Genomic DNA, 15531 nt, shown 5'->3' on the forward strand with positions numbered 1-15531 from the left:
GTAGGACCTTGGTAGCCCATAGGGCAGGGTACTATGTAATTAAAAAGGTTGGGGATTACTTTTAAGTTTTACATGTCCGAGTAGTAAAACAGATGGCTAAATTCATGTTTCACTACTGTGAGGGCTACCCTCCCTTAGGATAACATCAGGGATTCCTTATTAAATTTAATAAGCTGAAATTTCCATTGAGGAGGAGGTAGCTGTGTCATGTTTGATGTCTTTGGAATTTTAATAAAAAACCCTATTTAATGGTAAATTCACGTTTTTGAGTACAATTTTATAATTGTGACTTTTAGAAAGCTGGCATTTTTCTGCCCTTAGCCTTTTGTGCCTGCAGCCTCTCTTGAGTCACATGACCAGGTGTAACTACAGTTAGACTTTGTGACGTCCTCCAGACAGTTACACAATAGAGGGATTATGTGTGCCTTGATGTGCCATCTCCTGGCAGGATGAGGGGAGTGGAGCTGAGTACAGCCCCTCTTGCAACTGAATAAGGAGTGATCTGCCCTCACACAAAGGACCTAACACCAATCCCATTGTCACTGTAGCCATATTAGAGCCAGAGCAGGGGAGTCAGGAAATTCCATGCACTTCAAAGCTACTGTCTAGAAACTTGTCCCACCTTCCAGAAGGTGGGCACCAGGGTATATAAAGGGGACCTCAGACACCAACTCTTCAGTATAATTCTGGGCCCATGGATACAATGTCAGGAAAAAGGACTGCTGTGATGCTGGGAAGATTGCCACTTTGCTGAACTGCTGCTCTGATGGGCTGCTGTCCTGCTGGATTGCTGCCCTGTTGCCCTGCGGTTCTGCCATCATCTGCTGTCTTCTAGCTGGGTAAAAGGACTAGATATTCATGTGTTACAGTACTAGCAGGATGACTCACAAGGGCTAGTTTGCTGGCCTCCTGTTCAGAACCTCTGGGACACAAAAGTCTTCCTCTATCTTGAACCTGCTTCTGGGTCAAACTTGAGTGAGTCCTGACCCTCCAAGTGCAGCCCCTTCAATCCTTGACAATTGAAAGTGGTTCTATATGGGCCCAGATAGCTAAAATATTTTTTTTTGCACAAAAGTGCTTTGAGAACCTGAAGGAGACTAGGACCAACCTTCTCACCTATCCACTTGAGATGCATCGCCGGTTGGATTGACGTTGCAGCTTCTCCTGCTACATCTTCTCTGCACCAGCAAATCCTTTTCAGTGGCCCTGAACTGTTTTCAGCTACAGTCCTCTGTCTCGTCCCTCTGGAGATTTTCGTCCATTTTAGGGACTAAGTATGAATGCAGAAGTCTTCATTGTGGCTTCGCTCAACCCGACTATCCGATGATAATGCTCCCTCCTCAAAAGCGTACTGTAGCCTTGCCCCACTGAACACTACCTTCTCAGACCAGACACTTTTTCTTAGAATTTCTTCTAATTCTAAAGGTAAGTGCTGACCGGGTCCAATCCGTTTTGTGCATCCGAACCGTGCTTCATCATGGTCAGCCATATTTTCGGACTAGATGTCTGCAGTTGGCAACGTGATCTTTTAGACGCTAGTTTTTACTAAAATTCATAACTCCAGTTCTACTTAGTAGAATTTTGTTGTTTTGATGCTAAATAATTTCTTAGAATTTATTCTACTTTTCTAAATTGTATTGGGATTTTTTATGTGGTGTTTTCCCTTTATTACTGTTTCTGTGCTGCATAAATACTTTACACATTGCTTCTAAGTTAAGCCTGACAGATGTTTGTGCCGACTTGCCCAGGGTTAAGCACAGGGTAATTTAGCAACTTTTTGTGGTTCACTCTGCAAGGGACTGCGACTTTTGCATAACCAGGGCTCAAACTCCAGTCAGGCAACAACTCAATTTCTCACATTTATGTTTTTACTGTTGGCCAGCTAGATCGTGTAGCACCTCCTACATCTGGCCAAAGAAAAGGTAGAGTTGATGAAACTGCAGGCCTTGCTGCCCTGAACCCATGTTATTCAGCTTTCCCTCCTTTGAAGAATAGCTTGCTTACTCCCTCATTCTGTAGTAAATCACCAAAACACAGTCTGAGCTCTGAGCTCAGGTGGGGGGGGGCATTTTGTTAGAAATAACTTATGGGTTTGAAAGCACTTGCTACAGAGTTCCTTGTCTGTCCAGCAGTTTTCAGGTAACAATAAATAAAAATGTGAAGATAATGGTGGTGGTAATGTTCCTGCTGGAGGGAGAAGGAGTTTTGTCTAGTGGCAGTTGTGATTCATCCTGCCGGAAACTAGAGAAGAAATTGCACATTGAACAAACTCCGGACAGCCACACAGCATTAAGGACGCCTTCCGCAACCACCACCACCTCATCAGGGCGGCCAAGAGGACCTCCTTCAAAGACCGCCTCGACAACAATGTACACAATAGCAAGGAGCTCTTCAACATCGTGAAGGAATGCTCCAAACCCAGCTCCAACACCAAAGACATCCCGCCGTCGCAAGCCCTGTGCGACTCCCTCCCCACCTTCTTCCACCGCAAGATAGCAGACATCTACGACAGCTTCAACACCCAGGGAGCCCCAACAGACAGCTTGTATATAACAATCCTAGGCAATAATAACAATAAAATAGGAATAAAGGTTGCAAGAAAGGTGGACATACAAATATACACTGTTAAAAACCTATTTGGTATTTTAATGTACATTCAAATTACAATCATAATTCATAAAAACAAAATACATATTAATAATTACACAATAAAAATAGAAACCATTGTAATATAAGACAACAAATAAACAAAAGTACAACTTAAAAACATGTAATTAATCTTCAAAGAGTGGCAATTAATAAGTCGACGCGCGTTTCGGCGTTGGAAAAACGCCTTCTTCAGGAGACACAAACAATTCTGAAATTCATAATAAAAAATAGAAAAACAAATAAAACTTAATTCTCGCAATTTATATAAAATCAATTACAAACAAAGTACAAATCATAAATTTCAATTTACATGTCTATTAATTAGAGACCACCTTGATGAGCAACCCTTCCTTACATCCCAACAGACAGCAACACAACAGACCGTCCGCACACCATCGACCACGACCCCCTGCTAGCCTGGGCCAGCGTGAGTATTGATGACACCATCAAGACCATGCGCTCAATCCACTCTAGCTCTCCGTCGGACCCATTCCCGCACCACGTCTTCAACAGAGCAAGCAGCACCGTCTCACCCCACCTGCGCAATGTCATCAATCTCTCCCTCGAGACCGCGACCTTCCCAGAGATCTGGAAACACGCCGAGATCAACGCCCTACTCAAAAAACCTAAGGCAGACCCAAGAGACCTCAAGAACTTCCGGACCATCTCTCTGCTCCCCTTCCTGGCCAAGGTCATTGAGAAAACCGTGAACAGACAGCTAAGCCGATACCTCAAAGAAAACAGAATCCTGGACCCTTCCCAGTCAGGGTTCCACAGCAACCACAGAACCGAGACTGCCCTCATCGCCGCCACCAACGACATCAGGACCATGCTGGACAACGGCGAGACTGCAGCACTCATCCTCCTAGACCTCCCTGCCGCCTTCGACACTGTCTGCCACCGCCCACTACGCGCACGCCTCCACGCTGCAGGGATCCGAGACAAGGCTCTGGATTGCACCACCTTCTTCTTCTCCGGCAGAACCCAGAGCGTCCGCCTCACCCCATTCCGTTCCAAAGCCTCCGAGATCATCTGCGGCATACACCAGGGATCCTCCCTCAGCCCAACGCTGTTCAACATTTACATGGCCCCGCTCGCACACGTAGCCCGACAGCACAACCTCAACATAATCTCCTATGCCGACGACACTCAGCTGATCCTCTCCCTCACCAAGGACCCCATCACAGCCAAGGCCAACCTCCACGAAGGAACGAAGGCCGTCACCGACTGGAAGACCAGCTGTCTGAAGCTGAACTCGGACAAAACGGAGGTCCACATCCTCGCCTCCAACTCTTCAGCCTGGGATGACTCCTGGTGGCCGACGGCACTGGGGGCAGCCCCGACACCCACCGACTACGCATGCAACCTGGGAATCATCCTCGGCTCAACGCTCTCAATGACCAAGGAAGTCAACACCTTCTCCTCCTCCTACTTCAACACCCTCCGCATGCTCCGCAAGATCTGCAGATAGATCCCGACAGATACAAGAAAGACAGTCATCCAGGCCCTCGTCAGCAGCAGACTCGACTACGGAAACGCCCTCTACGTGGGAGGCCTGACCAAGCTCATCAAATGACTACAACGCATCCAAAACACCTCAGCACGACTGATCCTTGACCTACCATGCCACGGCCACATCACCCCCCACCTGGGAAACCTGCACTGGCTCCCCGTCAACAAGAGGATATTCTTCAAGCTTCGCACCCACGCACACAAGGCACTCCACAAGACTGGCCCAGCCTACCTCAACGGACGGCTCTCCTTCTACATCCCCAACCGCCAGCTACGCTCCGCCAACCTCTTACTCGCCACCGTCCCGCACATCCGAAGAACAACCACCGGTGGGAGATCCTTCTCCCACCTCGCAGCCAAGACATGGAACACCCTCCAACTGAGCCTACGACAGACCCAAGACCTGCTGCCCTTCAGGAGGATACTCAAGACCTGGCTGTTTGGTCAGTAGCGGCCCCTCCCGCGCCTTGAGACCCTCATGGGTATGTAGTGCACCTTACAAATGATTGATTGATGGATTGATTGATCCTAAACTAGTGCAGAGGGTTCATACGCCTTCTACAAAGAACAAGTACCATGCAGGTCACAGAACTGCATTTTATGTAGACAGCTCAGTGATTTACTGCTTCTGTCATGGATGTCACTTTATTACTTGCAGTTAATAAGTTACAATCGTAATATAGGACAGTGACCTATGAACCGTCATCAAATAGTCGCTTGCAAAGTGCATGGCATAGGTTAGCACGTTAAGTTTTTTCCCCAGCCTTTCATTATTCTAATGTCACTAAATAGTGTTATTTTGAGAAGAAACATATTATCATTTGAAACACCAACCCCCAACCACTGTGGTACATTTTACATCATGAGTTTGTGGTTCTCCTGACCAAACATCCTGAAAATGTACCCCCTGCAAGTATGGATGGCATGTGATTCCTACACCTCATATTCCTCATTGTCTTATGTAACATTTCCTATAGACTGATTCAGACACAATGATTCATTGTCTCTGTATAATGTATTTGTGATATAAAGGTGGTAAAGGACACTGGTATCAGTACAACTATAAAACAAATTAAATACATGTGAGAGAGGGGCTATGGAGAGATGAGTAGCACAATTGTGGTGGTGGTAATGAGAGAATCCATGAAGAAGGAAGTCCTGGGGTGGTGCCAAAAAGACTTTGACATTGGGTGCCATCAGTTGTAAAGCAGGCCCCTCACTCACGTCTCATTCAAGGAATGTTTGGAGGAGCAGAAGGTCACGCAGTAATTTAATAGAACCAGTTGATTTACTGTTGTACTCCTCTGTGTTACTTTTGGATTTAAAGGAGAGAAGACAGTGCATGGTGGGTACTCAGTCTTTTTCCCATTTCTACCTTTTCTCCTGTAATGATGCCCTCACCTTCTGGGAAGTAAAGAACTTTGCTGTGATGATGGCATGAGGTATGGGGAGGAGGTTTGACAACTGCAGAAACCAAGATGTGTTCCTATTGTTGTAATCAAGTGATCCTGGAGAAGGTGTATGGTGCCCAGCATCAGTAATATCACTTTATGTTTTGGAACTAAAGAGAGAAATGATGGAGGAGGCAGGAAACCAGATTATTTTCCTCCAACGGCAGCAGTGTGAAAATGCATTAAGAGGGGGGAGTTGTTGGGTGGCGAAAAGTCATTTGTTGCTATCTTCTTAGATATCTAAATGATATTATTGATGCAAAGCTGAAGTTAAACATATGTTCAGATGTCACACTCCCTTATGATCCTAGCCTCTAAACAAGTCAAAGGAAATTATCGTCTGAAGGCAAGAAGGTGAAAGAGGATCCAGAGAGTACAATACAGAGAAACCGGTAAAAATCAAGGCATGATGGAGAGTTCTGAAAGAATGCTACTTTGCAATTCTTAGGATTGCTTCACAAGTGAATCCATCGACAGTATGAACTTCAGTTGCCATTTTCTCATAGAGAGATGCTGAAATATAAGCCACTTATCTGGCCATTGGGTATCCTCTTTAGTAGCGGTTGCAACATGGCAAGGGATGTCGTTCTTTTATGAAATACTCTAGATGAATGCTGGCCCCTCTGTTCTACCCAAGGAGGGTCATCACTCAGAAGATCATCACCAGCTTCCCTGCCAAAGGGGAACATAGTGATGCCACCAATGAATCACGCTATACCGGAACAAGTGAACAAATAGCAAAAGAGTTGAGGACCCATTCACAAAGCTTTTTCTGTGAGTAGTTGTGTTTTATTGTCAAAAAACAAAGGGATCCACCCTTATCAGAAAGTATAGAAGTGTTCCTCCAGACTATGTGTGTCTCCTACAATGGTGGAAAGCACACAGCTTTGTTTAAATACCTCTCACCCACCAAAAGGACCCTTGGTGGCATGATTCATCATCTGGGTCTTCCCGCCCGCTGCCGGACGGGGCGTGCTGCGACCTACGACTACGTGGGAGCACTGGTTATGAAAAACAATACTATGTGTGGTGTAGGAGTGTGAGTGGAAGGGTCAGAAGTGAGTGAATTGTGAATGGTGAAAAATTAAAAAACTACCTGGCTCCGTGGAAAAAATAAATGTTAATGTTCCTTTGAGCTGGTATCGTTAAAAAGGGGGGAATGAGATGGAGATACTATGGCCTAATGAGCAGTGTCTCTTGTGTCGACATGTTTCAATGCCCTCCCCTGGTTTCTCATCAGTACCTAGAAGAGATCCCTTCTACACTCAAATCAAAACAACTGTGTATTTACATATAATCCTAACTATGTGGTGCACATAAATTTAACATGCACAGTATACTATACCCCAGTAGGTATATTGCTGAATGGGTTTCGTATATCGTCCAGATAATGACCTATGAGCCTTCAAAACGGGAGGAAAGGGGTACCTATAGTCACACAAATATCAAGGTTACCTCCTCACCAGGACACTGCCTCGCCGTGGCTCCGTGGAACATGGTACTTTCCACCATTGTAGGAGACACACATAGTCTGGAGGAACACTTCTATACTTTCCCATAAGGGTGGATCCCTTTGTTTTTGACAATATAACTTGAGGAGGACGTATCCACCTCTTCTGCTCTTTTGAGCATTACCTCTTCACTCACTTCTTGTGTTACTTTGATAGTTGTGTCTTACGCCAGATCTAAGAGTATGTCACACCTAAAAATCCAGTCTCAATTAAAAAAAAAAATGCATTCGCTACATAGGTGTTTCTTATTATAAACTTTGGGGCGAGTGACACCTAAATATGAAGGTTTGTTTACAAAGTTGTTTTAAAGTAGGTGTGTCTTATTCCAAATGTAGGCTTGAGTTAGTCACAAAGTTTGTTCAGTGAGAGTGCCTCACTCGAGATGTTGGTGCGAGTTACACCTAAATGCCCAGGCTTGATTTACCTAGCATTTCCTGGGAGTAGTTTGCAGGAGTAAGACATGCTTGCTCTTAGAAAGTCCTTTGTGACTCAGACGTGGATATTCAAGTGTCAAACACCTCTGTATAAGTAAAACTGTCTTAATAGGGCATGAAGCTGTGCCGCCCTTAGGAACTTAAAGGTAGTCAAGCAATGTAAACCTAGAGTGGTCTGCCACTGACGGTTTCTGCCTCTCATTGGTATTTAAATATCCACACAATGCATTCTGCTTCTAACCTGTTGAATTCTTGTTTGCAGATTTATTTTCTTTTTTCAGTCTGCTACCTTATGCAATTCAAGCATTGTTTGCGTTTGTGAAACTGCGCTTACAGTAGTGGAGCACATTATTATACCATAAAAATTTAAACACACCTAATAAGGCATCCTTATCCTAAATAGGTAAAAATATATTTGATTGGAATCCAGTTCTGAATTAATCAAGTGCAGGTTGTTTGCCAATGTTCTGCAGAGATCATTAATGTAAATGCTTGAAACAATGGCGCAGCACTCCCTCACTCCCCTGTCATTTAAAATAACCTTCACTCAAGCACCAGATGCGTCACAAAGCGCCTCAATAACAACTTGCATTCGAGTAGCTGTGCGATAATTCCATCACAGGCTAATGAATCCCAAAGCTGAGGACTATTTATCAACGTGAAATCTATGTAGGGGATCAGGCAACTCCCGGCGCAGCACAGCTCGGCCTGGCGTGCTCAGGAGCACGGGTCCACTGTGGCTTCCGGTCTTTAAATCATGGCCAGGCATGCAGGGGAGTCGTTTCTTGTCAACTGTATCCCCAAACATCCTTGAAAAGAGTTTGACAAACAGACCTGTTGAAAAGCACAAACCAACGGTGAAAGACAAACTTCCCTTTTAAAACATTACCCTTTAGTGACCTTTGCCCACTTCAAAGCTGCAGCTACGTGAAGCCGAATGGAATATCGCTGCCTGTGATTCAACACAGTCTTTAGTTGTTAGAGCTGCATATTTAACCTGTGAACTACAGCGTGCAGGGCTTTGTTAACATATTCATACTTTAGTTTATAAAATAGCCAGCCAATTATCAGCTGGTAAATGGAAGCCACAGATGTAAGAGAGAATATGACCTTTTGTTCGCGCCTTGCAGAAACAGGGTGGGTACTTGTTAAGTATTGCATTATTAAGAACATCTTATAAATAGAGCACGGTTTTCTTTTTCTCCTGTTTGGACTTTACTATTTATTTATGAAATAGTAAAGTCCAAACAGGAGAAATAGTGCGTGGATGCCTCTCTACCAGAGTTGATCAAACATGAACAACGAGTTTCTGCAAACATTAAAGTTGGAACACATCCTCCTAAAGGAGGCCTCAGGATGGAGCAGGCGAGCAAGTAGCTGCCCCACCGAGGTGTGCAGTGCTGGCCCGCGTGCAGCGGTGGAGTTAGACTGGACTTGAGAGGAAGGTCTTCAGGAGTCTCTGAAGGGTAGACGTGGCATAGCTAGCCTCTCCTCTTATGCAGGGTCGGACTGGCCTACAGACAGTCGTCAACGGGCTGAGTCTACAGGTCAGTGTTTGGGATGTTTTGGGGTTAGTTAAAGGCCTGTTTTATAGTTAGGCCGTTTTCTACCGTCCGTTTCCCTGATAATAAAACAAACATTGCCGGCAGCAAGCTGTAATCCATGCAGACCTTGAAAAACACCTACGCAGAGGGCCTACACAAGTTCAAAACTGCCCAGTTTGCAAACATGGGCCACTTTTTAAGTTATCTAATTTACTAATGGGAGGCATTTAATTTTGCTGCCCTAGCCTATTTTCTGTCCCAAGCCGACTCTGACATTATACTTTGGAAGAGCACCAGTGGCATAGCTATCCATATGATTTAAAACTATAGTAGCAACATAACCACCCACAGAAGTAATATAGCTATTGTGATGCTTTCAAATTGTAGAAGTGGCCTGATGCTTTGAACGGGCACGCTTGAAGTAGCTAGTCTTTAAAAGGTCAGATGTCATTACTAGTTTTCATTTTTAAAAGTATTGAGGCAACATAATTACCAACTAAATGATATAGCTATTGTTATGCTTTGCAATTGTAGAAGTGACACAGTCGGCCTTATGATTTGAAGAACAGAAGTGACACAGCTAGTGTTTATGCTCAGAAAAGACAAAAGTGTTTACCCACTGCTTAACTGATCGGTGCGCTTGGATAATCTAGTGCTTTCAAACATTTCAATCGTTTTATTGATTTCTGCATTATGTTGTTTTGCTAGACTCAATGGCTATTCCTCTTTGAATTTACCTTACCCTTTTAACTTTTATTCCATTTTCTGATCTCGTGAGCTGTCTTCAGTATCTTTAACACCTTCTATACTGCCTGCCTTTCTGGAGTTGTAGGTCTAAAAGGGTGCTAATTTTAGCGGATAGTATTGCTTGTGTATTGTATTGCAACATTTCTATAGAGTTTCACATTCCTGATGAGGCCACACAGTTCTCCGATTTTCATCTGGTTCCTGCTTTCTTTTCAGGTGCATGGTTGAAAAGAGTGTTAGATGTAGAATCTGTGCCTCGTGCTGGATGAGGTGTAGTAGGTTCAAAGAAGCCCTTTAAACATTATTTGGTGAATGCTGTTTTACAAAAGCAGCGTGTGAGAAAAGATGCAGCTGGCGACCATTTTAGGAGGGTGTCAATATACTAAAGTTGAGTACTTCATCGAGTGCATCGCACATAGAGTCTACCAGGGAGTATGTCCTTAGCGTACACCTAGAAGTAATAGGAACCCAACCCCTGGAGGCATTGTTAGAGAACGATGAGGGTTTCATACAACAATGACAGGAGAACAACCCCCGGAGGCCCTGTTATACAATGAGAGTATATACTATGAGGGTTTCATACAATAGTGACAGGAACCCAATCCGTGTAGGCACTGTTATACAGTGAGAGTATATACTATTAGAGTTTCATACAATAGTGACAGGAACCCAACCCATGGAGGCACTGTTATACCAATCCAATCCAAAATTTCTTTATTTCGGTTGTTAAGACCATAAAAGATTCACACAAAATACATTTATACAACCACGTTTAAAAGGTACTTTCCAATTTAAGATGCAGTGATAAATGAGCTTTAAAAGTATACCAAAGATAAAAATGACATTGGAAACTCAGTTGCATAACATTTAAAAAAAAAAGAAAATAATTCAGTATTAAAATGGTTGATTATGAATGAGTGGGAGAAACATCAGCCGTTATACATTTAGGTGGGTAGCAATTTTTTTCTTGTCAGCCACAAAGCCATAATAAACTTAGCCACAGCGAATACAATATGGGGCAAGGTGCTTGTTTTTAGAATTCTATATACAGACAGGTAAGACCTAGATCCCAAATTCCTGCATAAAGGCACCAGCCAGTATTTTCTGGGTCTGCTGTAGGCAGGGCAGAAGAAAAAGAGATTAATTTCCTCATCATCATACATTTGACATCCAGGACAGCATTTATCCCCCCCCTTAAGCCAGTTACAGGTGAAGGTTTTTAAGGGCAGAGTGCCCAACCTCCACCGTATAAACAATTTCCTCGCTAGGGTGGGGGATATTATGTCCATAAAGTCTTCGAAATCATAGGAATTCTTGAATTCCAAAAATCGGTCGGTCAGGGTGCCGTTGGTGGTGGCCGACAGAAGGAGAGCCAAACTAGATTCCTTATGGACTTGCACCAGGTTTTTGCGAGAAATGGATTGACACCCCTGCTCTGGGTCCTCCCATAATTCCTTGAGTTTCAACCGATATAATTCCTTTTTGACAAAGGCCAGCCATGGGATTCTATCGCGCTTGTTCAAGCACATTGCATGGGTGAGATCACGCCTGTAGTGAACGAGCTCGCTAGTGGTCCAAAGCCTATGCCAGAATCTTAGTGGCTTTGACTCCAGTTCTATGGCAATGGAAGGTAATCCCACATCTAATCTTAGGGGGACTGAAGGTGTGCTACGAGGAAGTGCCAAAAGGCGTCTTAAAAAATTATTTTCCACCTTAGCCAGTTCACGCCCCGCTTTGTACCCCCAAAGTTCGCTGCCATAAGATGCAGCTGCTTTGGCTTGAGTTTTATAGAGTTCTAATGCCGGGCTTATGGGTTTAAAGGTGGAGGTGTTCACAACCTTTAAAATGGCACCTGAGAGTTGGGACAACTTCAACCGGGATTTTAATATTTGGGGGTCCCAAGAGAGATTCTCTTGCAATGTGACCCCCAGGTATTGAAAAGTTGTAACCCTTTCCAGACTGGCTTCGCCCAGGGTGGGATTTGGTCTATTCTTTGGGGATGGGTTGAAGATCATAAACTTGGTCTTCTCTGTATTGATCTCTAGACCATGCTGTATACAGAAAAGACCAAATCCATCCAGGATCCTTTGTATCCCCATCGGAGATTTGGAAAGCAGGAGGGTGTCGTCAGCAAACATAACAGCTGGCACCCTCCTGCCTGCCAAAAAGGGGGCATCATTATCCTTAACGTTGTCCAGGTGGGATATGATATTGTTGACAAAGAGGCAGAACAGGGTTGGCGCCAGGACGCAACCCTGCCTCACCCCTCTGCGTACAGGAAACCTAGAGGACAACGCTCCATCCCGCCCACACCTAACCTGTGCGTAGTTATTATCATGGAGCCTAGTTATGGCATATAATATTTGTGTGGGAACACCAAGCTTTTTCAAGACCTCCCATAGTTTTTTGCGTGGGACCATATCAAAGGCTGACCTCAGGTCCACGAACACCATGTACAGTCTCCCCCCCTCTATCCTCACCGTTTTCCAATACAGGAGGACGAGGCGGAAGATCTGGTCCATGGTGGACGTGTTTTTCCTGAAGCCAGCTGCAGTGGGCTCAAGATTTCATTAGCCTCCATCCAGTCCATGAGATGATCCAGGAGAAGACGGGAGAAGAGTTTTTGGGGGACATCTATTAGACTGATCGGCCTGTAGTTGGCTGGGAGCAGAGGGGAACCCTTTTTAAAAATGGGCACTATCTCCGCCCCCAGCCAAGTACAGGGGATCTTCATCCCTCCCAAGATGGCATTGAAAAGGATTGAAAAATATGGTCCCCAGATCTCCGAATGGTATCTGAATAGATCGCCGGGCAATCTATCCAGTCCAGGGGCCTTCCCCCTTGCCAATCTCTCCATTGCACCCACCACCTCCCCTAGGGTAAATTCCATAGCAGTTACAGTAGTTGATAAATCTCCAGGGGCAATATCGTCAATTGTGGGTTGTTCAATCTCTTGGTAAAGTTTGCCGAAATGCTCTTCCCACACAGAAGATGCAATATTGGGTCTACTGCAACTTTGGGCTCTCCTGTGCCAAAATTAACCAAGGACCAGAATTTTTTCATGTCCCTGGATTCGAGTGCTAGAGAAAGCTCCTGCCAGTGGTTCCAGTCCCACTCTGACCTTGCTAGTGCCAGGGCCGCCTTATACTCCCGCCTAAGTTCAGCTACCCTACCCCTGTCTTTGCCTACTTTTATTGAGGCAATGAGCTCTGTTTTGGCCTTTTTGCATGAAGAATTATACCCGGTAGGAGTTCTGGTCTTTTTACGTCGCGAGGGTACCACGGGATAGAAAACCTCGCCTAGAGCTCCCACCAAATTATCATGGATTTGGCCCAGTTGCTCGTTGAAATCCGCTTGCCTGGGCAAGTTGATTAGATCCTCCATTTCTTCAAATTTGGGGAGAGCTACTTCAAAGATCCTTCTTATGTTATCTTCAGCACTAATTATATTCCCCCATTTAACCCTACGTCTGTTGGAGGTAAGAACCAAGTTCCCAGGGTCGCCACCTTGGTTGGAAAGAGGTGGCTCGCCTGGGGGAGCGGGGTGTTTCATTACTAGTAACAGTGCGTTATGGTCACTGTCTGTTCTAGGCACAATCCTAAAGTCTTGGACCTTGGGCCATAAGGAAATATCGACAAAAATATAATCCAATCTTGATTCATGGTCCCTCCTATTAAAAGTACACAGAGAGGGACTGTCGGACGGTGTTCGTCCGTTGCAAGCCCTCACCGCGCAGTTCAGTGTGAGGGACATGATTTGTACCGCAAGGGGGGACCAGGTCTTTGGATGGGGGGATTGGCAAGGTGGAACACCCCAATAGTCATCTTCAGAAGTGATAGCGCCATCTTTTAGACCATCCAGAGGTTCAAAATGACAATTAAAGTCACCTCCCATTACTATTTTATAATCACTAGGAAGTTGGCCCAGGAAGGACGAAAGGTCATCAAGGGTAGGTGATTCCGAGGCCACACTGACAGGGCGGGAATATACATTGACAATTGCCAGATTTACAGCATTAGGCCATCTAAGAAGCACGCACTGGATGTCCCGGGAGGACGTGGGAATACTCTCCATGGAACACCCAATATGCGTAGCCACCCAAACCGCCAAACCCCCCGAATGCCTCCCCCTTCCACTCCAAATGGCCGGGATTTCGAGGACTGCATAGCCCGTTCTACTCAGGGAATCCCTTGCCCAAGTCTCCTGAAAGAGACAAATATCACTCTCTTCCACTAGGAGATCCCAATCCTCTGTGTGGATTTTATTTGCAATGCCCGCTACATTCCAGGACAAGAACTTCAGAACCTCAATATGAGTTTTCGGTTCCTGTCCTCCGGATGGTCCCAATGGAGTTTCTGATACATTGTCCGCTGAACGAAATGCGTGACGATGAGCAGGGAATTCCACAGTGGGCTGCAAAATAGGAGTGATGTTAGGAAAACACGGGGTTGGAGATGTAGGCGAGCTATTGGGTTGACTCTGGGGTAAAATGGCTACGACGCCTCCATCAGTTAATGGCTTTGGAATACTCCCTTGGAAGGGTTCTAGGACTCTATTATTTTGGCTCTCCCGTACAGTTGTTACCTCCTCCTGTCCCGAGGGTTCATTCTCACTTTTTCCATTGGATTGCGAGGGAACACCCCTGCAGAGTCAATCCACCTCGTCAAGGCAGGTATGTCTGTTTGGGTGTACATAGTTAACATGGGCAGGGAAGATGTTATGCCTCGGGCTGTATTTTGTCCCATCCACAGCAAAGCCCACCAGTGTCCAACCTTCATCCCTCCTCGCGGTATGGATTGGAACATTAGGGTAGAAATAGGAGAGGGGAACCAGCTCAATAGTAGTATTACCTTGGTTACCGAGCCAATTACAGATATGTGTGACTACCTGGGGGTTCCTAAAGCTAACAATGATACAGTCCCCTGCTCTTTTTTTAGCGGTATACCCGACCCACGGGACCCTTCTAACCATAAGGACCTCTCCTTTTAAGTGCGGTGGTAGGGGTCTATGAATGTTTAGCCAACTAAGTACTTTATTGCGTAAGGATTCATAGGGTTCCGTTACGCCACTTGCCAATTCAGGTGCCCCCACCAGAATTACAGTGTAACCCACCGCCTCTGGGGGTAGATGAACAGCCTTATGCCTGGATTTAATGCCGTCTGGTCTTTTAGAGCCATTATCCATCCCATTCGAGGGTCTCTCCTGTCTGGGTAAAGTTTCCGAAGTTAGTTGCTTCGACCTCCTAGGAGCAGGTATCAGTGGCACTACCCTAGCTGTTGGTACGGGTACTATTTGGCGCTCTGGTATAGGGCCATTGTTAGTATTTTCCCCAGGGATGACTGTCGCAGTAGTTGCGGCTGCGGTCAATGAGGTCATTAAAAAATGAGATGGTCCAGCGACAGGCCCCTGTGATGCTATTGTACCATCTCCCCTCCCAGTCTGAGCCTCAGTACCCATACCTAGATTTCTATGTTGTTAGTGGGAACTCCCCCAAAGATGAATGGTTCAGGAGGTAGGGGTACCGAGGGGATGGAAGATGTTACCAGAACTTCCGGATCATCATCATTACCAGAAGCTAGTAACACAGAAGTACTTGTATTTTCTTCCCTCATGGGCAGTATAGAATCAGTTTTAGCCCTTTTAACATTTTTAGATTTTCTTAATCTTTTCCTTTTTAGTTTCG

At 45.2% G+C, this 15531-nt stretch overlaps 1 protein-coding gene across 9 annotated transcripts in view; it reads left to right on the top strand.

Moving 5' to 3' along the window:
- Nucleotides 1-15531, top strand: part of LOC144784678 (metalloreductase STEAP4-like) — a 445141-nt gene that overhangs the window by 113637 nt on the left and 315973 nt on the right. The window contains exon 1 of one of the 9 annotated variants that reach the window (XM_078663625.1): nt 9083-9104. The exons of the other annotated variants lie outside the window; for them this stretch is intronic. The gene's annotated coding sequence lies outside the window, so the exon portion shown is untranslated. Of the gene's footprint in view, nt 1-9082; nt 9105-15531 lie in introns of those variants that run through there. 9 annotated transcript variants of the gene reach the window in all.

The sequence above is a fragment of the Lissotriton helveticus genome, chromosome 10 (genome assembly GCF_964261635.1).
Source record: "Lissotriton helveticus chromosome 10, aLisHel1.1, whole genome shotgun sequence".
NCBI classification, from domain to species: Eukaryota; Metazoa; Chordata; class Amphibia; order Caudata; family Salamandridae; genus Lissotriton; species Lissotriton helveticus.